Here is a 10,089-nt window from a genome sequence, read left to right on the forward strand (position 1 = left end):
CTTGCAGTAACTATTTATGGCTAATCAGGTCTCAAACAGCAAACCCAGATGAGCTGAAGGTTGCTCCCATGGGCTTCTACGACACTTGGGTCTACTTTCATTTGTACCTAAATAAGTAAAACAAAACAAAGCAAATCCCCTCAGGCATATTCCGCTCTCTTGGCCAAATCCAGCTCCGTTTGGGCCGTTCATCATCCAGTCTCCCAGGATCTTTAACCACGTGGGTCAGGCTAAGCAACATCTGCCGAGCAAGATGACTGGAAGACACCTTCCTGAGCTTGGCGTGCATGCCACGAGGCCACCGTGCAGCTCCATGGCCCGCAGGAGGGCACGACTGACCAAGTGCCACTTCAGACGCGTTGAGCACGGAGGGCAAATGCATCACCAACACTGCAGTCCAACACTGGTTTTGCAAGCCCCATCTTTCAACCTTAACGTTGTCTTGAACAGCAAGGAGTTTCTATCCATGTTGTATCCAGCACGCTAGTTGCCTCAGGGATACCAAAGCAAGAAGATAACAAAACCAGAAAGGAAAAATGCCTGTAACAAACACTTTCACTTCTGCAATCACAAAAGCTTTAGAGGCTTCAGAGCTCTAGAAAGTGAAGCTTCCAGTTCCTCCTCGTTTCCTGGGAAGAAGGTGGTGCTCCAGCAAAGCATACAGCACGCTTTACATGAGTAGAGTCACACACTAGATGGGCAATAAGAAGCACATGCATCTACTCAGTTCTCCAGGGATCAAAACGTCCATTCCCTTCTGCATATCCCTTCTGTAAGGATGAATCATGCCTATAGCAATTGTGTTGTCATTAGTTAACACTGAATCTGTCTTTCCTAATAGAAAAAACCCACAAATTTATTTTAAAAGTTATGATGAAAAAACCCACTGCTCTTCTGCAGGCCATTTAACCCTTGCCTAATCAAGTCTCTTGCAAATCTCTAAAATTAACATTTATATAATGCTTGGCTTATCACTTTTTGAATTATTCACACAATAAAAAATTTTATTCTTTCTATACTGGGTCCTCTGCATCACCTTTGAAGAGTATTCCACAAAGTACAAGTGTATGTATATTCAAAACATACTTGCATAAAAACTGTAGTGCAAAACATAAAACTCTCAAAACTTATTCATATGCATATGGGTTTTCAAAGTCAACTGCATAATACCCAAGTAGAAATGCAAAATACTAAAGACTTGCTTACCATTTTTGCACTAGTACAGCTTCCAGGAAAATGCAATATTATCTTAGCATGTTTCAATTGAATCTTTATTAAGAACATTATTATTCTGCTGTCATTGTGTGTTGGTTATCACCTGTCCACAAAAGCTTCAGTTTTGGTTTTGTGATTTTTAATGTTAAGCTAGACATTGTAGGGTTCCACCTGACACAGATATAATGGAAATTATTTGACACTTTGGGGTTGTTCTTCTGTCCCTGGGTTTACAGCATGGGCAGCTTCACTATAGAGTTCAGGATCTCCAAAAAAAAAAAAAAAAACATCTCTGAAGTGAGTGAAAACTACTGCTGCAGGGGGGGAGTTCAGTGGGTAACAGACACTCTAGGTGCTGCTAAACACTCGGTTCAGAGCATGCATTGGGTATAACTGGAATTGGAAATAATTAGATGAATATTTCAGTTCTGAGCTGTGCCTGTTCCTCTAATCCTCTCTGTTGTGACAGTATTTGCTGCTTAGCGATATCCATTTTAATACCCACTTCCTAATTAGTGTTATCAAGCACCTCTCTCTCAATTCCATTATACAGAACTGGATGAAACATTAGGTCAAGTGTAACCCCCAGGTGAGCTTATATTACAGTTTGCCTCCTGGCTTCTATATGAGCTCCTGATGTTCCACCTCCAGCAATGGCAGATTCCTTGCAAGCACTGAAATTGTTCAGCTGGGTCCCCGGGGCACCCCGAAACACAGCAGACATCACACAAGAACTGTCACCACCCTGACTTGAGGAGGTATTTAGCTATGACAGCACAGCTGATAAAACTGAGTAGTCAGCCTATTAGCCAATAAATGCCACCTGGGTTAGCTGGGAAGGAAAGTTAGGTTAAAAAAAAAAGGAAAAAGCACAAATCATCCTTCATTTAGTGTTCTTGCCATTCTTTCCATCCTCTTTCCTGACAAACACATTGAAATTAAAAAAAAAAAAAAAATAAAGTTCTCATTTCTGCTTCAACTTACATAAACAAAAACTGGTAGTTCATGTCCACTGCAAATTATGAGCATGAAATATGCGACAACTTTACGTATTTACGAGGCTTGGAGGAGGCATTCGGATCATCAGGAGCCTTAACCACATGGTTTTTAATATGCGTTTCTAACTTTCATGAATATGATGAAAAGTGTTTTACTGCTGGCTGAGCGCTAATGGATTTGGAGCTGTTAGTTGCAGTCCACAGGCAGCCTGAAATGGTGAGCTAACGTGCATTTAATTTTGTTCATTTGGTTTTAGCAAAACCAGGTTTAGTTATAAACACCATAGTGTCAGCACCAGCAATCTGGGGGTTGAACATTGTCAGAGTGGTCATGGTCAGCAAAACCCCCTGAGAAGGCAAAATTTAAAAAGAAGTGGATGGAAAACAGAAGAGAAACAGGCAGGGAAAAGAAATAGGAAAAATTTGGAGAAACAGCAGCAATAAAAAGCAGTGGCAGAATAAGACCCAAAAGGGAGTGTCTTGAATAAACATCCACCCGTCTTGTTGCTGGGAAAAGACTGGGTGCTGCCAGGACACTCTCTGAAAACATCTCATTAATATTAGTGAACTGAGAGACGCCAGCATTCCTAATTTAGATCTCAACCCTCAAATAAGGATTGGGGTACTGGATCCTATCCTGGAATAAGAGCAATCCTGAAGCCATTCAGTGAGTCCTGCAAACACTTAGGACCTGCACAGCCATCACATTTCAAAACAAAAGAGGAGGAAACGCTTTGCAGGGAGGAAACTTAACATTAGCTACTTTGATATTTTACTGTGGACTTTCACCTCTAAGTTTTGCAAGTAATAATGGGCTGGCAGGACGTCAGCACAGGAGCTAAAGGCTGACAACCCTGAGCATGTATGGAAAAACAGGACCATCTAAGGCTGGCAGGAGAGTTGCTACCAGCAGGAAGAGAGTCCAAGGAAGCAAAAGGCTAAAACGGTAAAAGGAGCGAAGACCAGAAGATCTGAGTAGTGACATCTCTTCTGCAAACCAGGAGCATGATTCTCTTCCTCAGCTCCAGCTGTGCACCTCAGGTACATCCCAGCTCATGAGGACCTGGCAGGTGGACCACGAACCAGCCACAGCCTGAACAGCTTTGGCGTTTAACAAATGGACCAACCACAGAAAATCACGGTAGTTCATTTTCATCCTTACAAATTTTGTTACTAATGGTTTCACATCAGTTCGAAAGGGCCTTCCATGGCTCTTAGCCTGGCAGAGCCTGAAGCAGGGACAGCTCTGAGCAGACGGTAGATACATTCCGCTAATTTTTAAGACTAACTATGTAATATCATTTTGTCATCACCAGCAACAAGGACTCTCCCAACAGGCAACCTTGGAGAGCCTGGGTGGGAGCTTTTAGAATGACCTAAAAATAGCCCATCTTTACCACTGGCCAGAACTTCACCAGTTTTCCTGTGGGAAAGTAAACTGAAGAAAGAAAAACCCACCATCTCCGAGTGACTTGCAACAAGCACCAGTTTAAGTTGTAATGTCAAACATTCGAGTTTTTACCTGGAGTGTAGATTCAGAACCTGCTGAGAAATTAATATTTAACAGAAATCTCAGGACATTAGAAGTGTGCTGCACACTATAGGCTTTTTTCTAGTAATAAAAGACCCTAAATACCAGCAAAGGTTTAATTATGCATTCATAGACCTACTTGTAGTGGGACATTTTTGCAATGCACCTGCATACCAAAGTACCATAGCCAGTTTATGCCAGATATGAGCAGGGTCCACAACATTGGTGTGCTGCCTTCCGTCACGCCAGAGCTGCTTCTCAGCTGGGTGAACAACCTTACCTGGAGCTACATGCTGCTAGAGCAAAGCTGTCTCCTGTGCCGAATCAGGTCTTTTGGCTTGGGTACCGTGACGGCGTTTTGCAGTCAAAATTGCAGACAAATCCAGAAGGATTAGTGGTTGGAGAGCAGGAGTTGAACTGAGAAACTTGCTCCTCCTGCCAAATAAATGTAGCAAATGAGTCCTGGGGAATGGAAGTCGAGGGTGCTGTGCAGAAGAAATGCATATTTCTGTCTCCTAAAATGAGGGCCCCAAAGGACTGGCTGTACCAATTAAATTAAATCAACTTCATAGCCAATATCGCACTATTGCACAATCATCTGTAGACAGTGTTATTTAAATTGAGAACATTTTCTCTCAGTTTAGATTAAGCCAGTTCATAGTAAATTTTTAAAAAATTAATATAAACCATTGCCGAAGTAAAATCAGAGCCTTGTCAGCACACCATTAGCTGATTTCATGCAAGCCTTGAAAAAGCAACTTCTCAGCAAGATAAATAAACTTATGAGCAAGGTTTTTGTTTCTTGTGAGAAGATTTATTATTACCACTATTATTTCTAAAATTCATTTCTAAAGCACTGTAAGGCTTCACTTTAGCGTGGCTGGCTCTTTGCTTGAGTGCTGCAAAGCAGTTTTTGTCTGAATACTGGAAAGTTTTTTTTCTGATAAAAGATACTGAGAACTTACACCCTCTTAGGCTTGAACTATTAAATGGTCATTGAAGATCCACCAGCTTCCAAGCACAGTTTTTTAAATTAACATATGAATTCGTATGACCAATCATTAGATAGCATTTTAAAAACTTTTGGGAGAATTTTTTTTGTTATTACAGGAGAAAGAAACTCTTGAACAGTGAAGCCAGAGAATGGTGTTGGTAAGTGAGACTGTCCATCAGAAGCAAGACCATTCAGAATTAGTGTTAAAGTGTTCACTCAGACTGACACAGATTTACTGAAAAAAAATGAAAGCATACAGACATTTCAGTTAAATTGCCTAGTGGGAATACCTATTGGAGTTTTCTTTCCCTGTAGTGGGGTTTTACTGTCACCTCATCTAAGGCAAGGTCCACTCTTGCAATATTTGCCAGTATAATCATCTCCTGCGTATATGTGGGGAAGGAGGGAATGAGGAGGGGAGAGAGGGAGGAAACAAGGGATAGGAGAAATGAGATCATACAACATTTTTAGACTTGACAGCATAGATGTATTTCTGTTGGAAAATCACTTTAGCTAAGCTTGCTTGTTTTATTCATACACTTGGTATAAATAACAATGCCAAATGTAATTTTTGCTGTTAGAAGCTCATAAAGACTCCAGCTATATTACACAACTGTAAGCAATGAAATTACTACTGCTCAGCTAGAGATTATCTGAGATGTAGCGAATGGGTTTTGCACATATCTTCAGTCCAGTTTAGTACAAAGTGCAGTGGCTTGCATTATTCCAACTCAGACAGTTTGAGATAGCACTGATACTGAGGTAGAAATCACCACCCGCACACCGTAAACAGCTTCAACAAAGAACTTTCAGTCTGAGAGCAAGCTAAGCAGTCACAGCTTCTGTGCTGAAAACCTTTTGCACCACTCAGGATTTTGCATTTGTCTTATGATACCGTAAGAGGGCTGGGCAGTAAAGGTACTCCACTACACTATGTGTCTTCTAGAGCAGCCTATGACCACGACCTGACAAGGTACATCCTATGGCTCCACTTGCATCATTTTGCCAGGATTTATGGTCACTTCTCCATCCCTTTTATGGACAGGTAGAAATATCAGCCCCCAAACCACAGATCACCAAAGATTCGGTTCTGCCCCTCTCACCCGACCAGACCTCAGCTCCCTGGCCATAGGACTTCTTTGAAGCCACACTGGTATGACTCCGGTTAGCAGCTCCAGCCTCTTAAACTATCCCCTGGGGAGTTTTCCTCACCTAGCAAAGTTGATCATGTCCTTATTTCAGTTGAGCAATCATTAGCTTTCTATAAGCAAGCCCCTGAGTGGGCAGGGCAGAGCAGAAGAAAGGATGTGTATTGAGAAGACACAATGTTCTTCTCGGGCAGTGTGGAAAGACTGGCACATCATAACATTCAGGAATGATAAATGCACCTCTAGCACTTTCACTGGCTACTTGATCAATAGGTTTAACATACTGATGTATTTGAAAAGTAACCACCAATCCAGATACACAGCATGTGTAAGTCAGGTAAGGGCGATGGAGGAGAACTCTTTAAAACTACTTGATAAGAAATTTGATTGAAAACAGAAAGAGTCAAAAAGCAGGTTACTATTTCTGACTTTTGCTACAGAAAAGCAAAATCTCAAATAAAAAAGAATGTATTTTCAGCAAAAACACTGGCCAAGCAGAACTAGTAAGTGTCATTTGAGTGACTCACGTTGCTCCTGCAGTAGGCCAAGCTCCATGGTCCAACTGCATGTCCCATCATGCCTGAAGACATCATTCCCCCTTACTCATGAAAATCGTTGTTTCTGGGAAACCTGGCTTGCAGGGCAGAAGAGGGGCATGAGGAAAATAAATGACAGCTCTCCTAAGGATTTGGCACAGCACTTCCAAAACCAAAGGCACAGGTTTTGGCTGGACTACCTCTGTTTTCAATGAAAAGTACTTATTTCCGTCAAAATGCCATTGAAGTCTGAGTGATTATTTTATTACATCTTAATGATTGAAAATGTTACCTCCTCAAATTTTGTGAATTACCCTCCTTGAACCATAGGAAACAATGATGGCCTAATCTTTCTTCTTACATTAAAAAGGAGAAAATGTGGTGCTATATAACTTGACTAATTTTGCTAGACTTTCAAATCTAATAATAGCATTCTTCATAATTGATTTAGTCTTTCTCAATTCCACTTAAATTAGCTTTCTGCTTTAATTAAATCGCAACATATTTTATGCCAGGAGAAAATTGGTCATTTTGAACTGCTGGTATAATTACGAAATATCACCACAATGCACAAGAGAATCCTGAGGTCTATAGTTATAAATAAGCTTAAGAGTTAATTTTATGCTTCTGTTTTCCCTACAATATTTACAGCATATTTGCATTGCTGATATGTTTTACGCTGCTGTGTTTTATAGTGTTTTGCAGACAGTGCTGCACTTCTCAGCATGCAATAATAGGAATTAAATATTTATGGTTGTGTATAACTTCAATTCTCTCTGCAGTCTTCAGAGTTCCTCTTAGAAGTCAGCATTTGTCAGCTCGGAGCCTGAGCTGGCACCAGCAATGATTGTACTGGCACCACCTCATGCTACAGCAAGGACTCTCCCTAGCCCCAGCTCATCCATAATTTCAGTACGTTTCATCCCATCTTCTTCACAGAAAAAAGTTATCAAAGTAAAAAATGTTGCCCTGCTTTTCAAGCCTGAAGAAGACACAGCCTGAGAGCTAAAATTTTGCTTTGATTTCCGTGCATGTCCTGCACACCTTGGAGTGGGAGGTTTGACTCCGTGTGGGACATTTGTACTCATGCCTCCGATCAGGCCAAGACTCCAGACTTCTCTTCACCTGACAACAGGTCACATAAAACACACAAGGAAGAGATGCACAAGCACTCTCCATGGCATTTGAGTCTCACTAGAGGCTGCAGCGTGGGACTGAAGGAGCAGGTTTTCAGGGACAACCCCTCTTCTTCCATCCAGAGCCACAACAGAACAGGACCAGAAGAGTATCCAACTTCTTAGCAGAGCCAAAGCTGCAGTTGACACACACAACAGTTGAGATAGATAAGCCTTGCCTACCACTGTCTTGCTCCCACCTGGGTCTGGGTCTCATCCTTAAAACAGGTCCTGGCGGTGTTCCTCAACTTTAAGTTCCTTTTCTATCTAGTAGACAGAAAAGCCAATGAGGAACTTAGATGACACAGAACAAGAAAATGGAGATGGTAGCTTCAAGGAGAGACATAATCCAGCTATGGATCACTTCAAGTCCAGTCTCCAGCAATCACAGGTGCCATGGAGGACCACTGCTCCCTTCCAGTCACTACAAGCCATGAAGCACTCCAGCAAGCTACAGTAAACTCCAAGTGCATAGTAAAGAAAACCAAAACCCATAAAGGATCATGTGCCTCAAGAAGCGGTCAGAAAGATCAGGATCATCACCAGTGTGAATGTCACTGGCATTTGGGCTCACTGGCCTTGTCCTGTTAGTGACAGGCCATCCCACACGTTTATTCTAGAAATTTAAAAATTAAATAAGAGTCAAAAAATCAAGTAAGTGCTGTTAAGATCTGTTAAAAATATCTAGACTTTTTATTTCTTTCTCTGTTCCTTCATGTGACCATCTGTGCTGCTTTAAAAACAGGAACTCAAGTTCCCGTTATCTCCACCATACATGATTGAATGGATCTCGGTAAATCTGCAGGTCCCTCCCCACGACTTTTGCCCTCTGCTATGTAAGTGATGTTATTTTATGAAGTTATTTTAATGATAATATGGTACTCTTACATTAGGCTTAATTTCCTTTCAGCAGGGCCTCAAAGGAGGGAGCTCATTTACAGTGTTCAAAAGCACTTGTATTTCCATATTGCCTGAACTTTTCTAATACGAATTCTTGCAAAACAGAGCCCAACATGAATTATCTGTATCTGTATTCACTCGTGAGCCTATAAAAATTTGCATCTATTCCCTTCTTGCTTTTTCTCCTTGTTGGATTTGTTGTTTTCTTCTCAACATAATCTGTTAGAAAACTGGTAAAACACTTACATCAATACATGTTGCCATTTTCAACCTTGAATGTAACCATCTAAAGAAAAAGAGGTCAAGAAAGTCAAATATTCCTGTACTATATGTACTCTTGTATATTGTTCCTAAATATAATTTTCATTTTTACCTGGCAGAAGCTAGGAAAGGACAGCAATGATTTCTCTTAAAATGACAAAAGCTTAACAAATTGTGGAACAAGATTTACCCCTCCAAAGGCCTATTCACTCAAAATGCCCTGTGTGTCTCAGTATCAGTAGAGTTACATGCCTTCTCATTTGGACATCAGACTGTTCCCCAAGTGCCCTTCCTGAAAGAACATCCAGTCTGTAACTCAGAAACTCATTAAATAAAAGTGAGGAAATCCTGTTTATAACTGTGTGCATAGACATAGAAAATTATCCCTTGTGTATAATTGCATATAACAATTTCAATTTTTTATACATGTGTTTGTATATATGTGTGTGTGATTGTGTTTATATTTATATACAAACATAATGAAATAAAGATATTATTAATGACTCACAGCTAGAATACTGCTGCATATTCTGGTGGTAAATGATTAAAGAAATCTCCCAAGGGATGATTTTCTCTTTACATGAAAACATAGATAAAGCCTTCAAATCATGTGAAGACTCACAGCACTAAAGAGTCTGAAAATATTTTATGAAAATACTAAATATTTTAATGAAGTATAACTGTGGTTCAGAAGGTGCTTGATGTAGTCATGTATGCATGGCAGCATTCTACTACATCTATCTGGAGATCTCTCTCAGTCCAAAATTAACCTGAGATTTAATAAACATTGCAAAATGAAAACAACTAATTAAAGGCAAAGGAAAAAAAGTAGTAACTTCTTACCTTTTAGGTTTCACCACTGACCCCAAACAAGTAGCAGAATTCAGTCACTGATTGTACATTTGAAATCACTTAGATGTCACCCAGGACATGCTGATGTAATAGCTGAAGACAAAAGTAGTAAGGTGAAAAAAATAATTATGCAAGTCATAATATGGTACTGCTATACATATACACAACATACAAGAAAAAGAAATCACATTAGCAAGAACACCACGTGGAGGAGACCTAGTGTTTTTCCTGAAAAATTGTCTAAACTTCTCCCTGTAAATCTTATTTGGGAGCACATTGGGCTTTAAGGCCAATGTTTCTCACATATTGATAATGTGGGGACATTGATTTTCTTCATTAAGTCAGAGCTATAATCCATAAGACTGACAACAAAAGAATTCATGGTACTTTGTCCAATTTTCAACTGATTATGAGCCACTCCAAGCAAAGCTGCAGTAAGCAAAAAAATAAACTGAGTCATTCAAAAACAGACTAAACTG

This window comes from Haliaeetus albicilla, chromosome 6, assembly GCF_947461875.1.
Source record: "Haliaeetus albicilla chromosome 6, bHalAlb1.1, whole genome shotgun sequence".
Lineage (NCBI taxonomy): Eukaryota > Metazoa > Chordata > Aves > Accipitriformes > Accipitridae > Haliaeetus > Haliaeetus albicilla.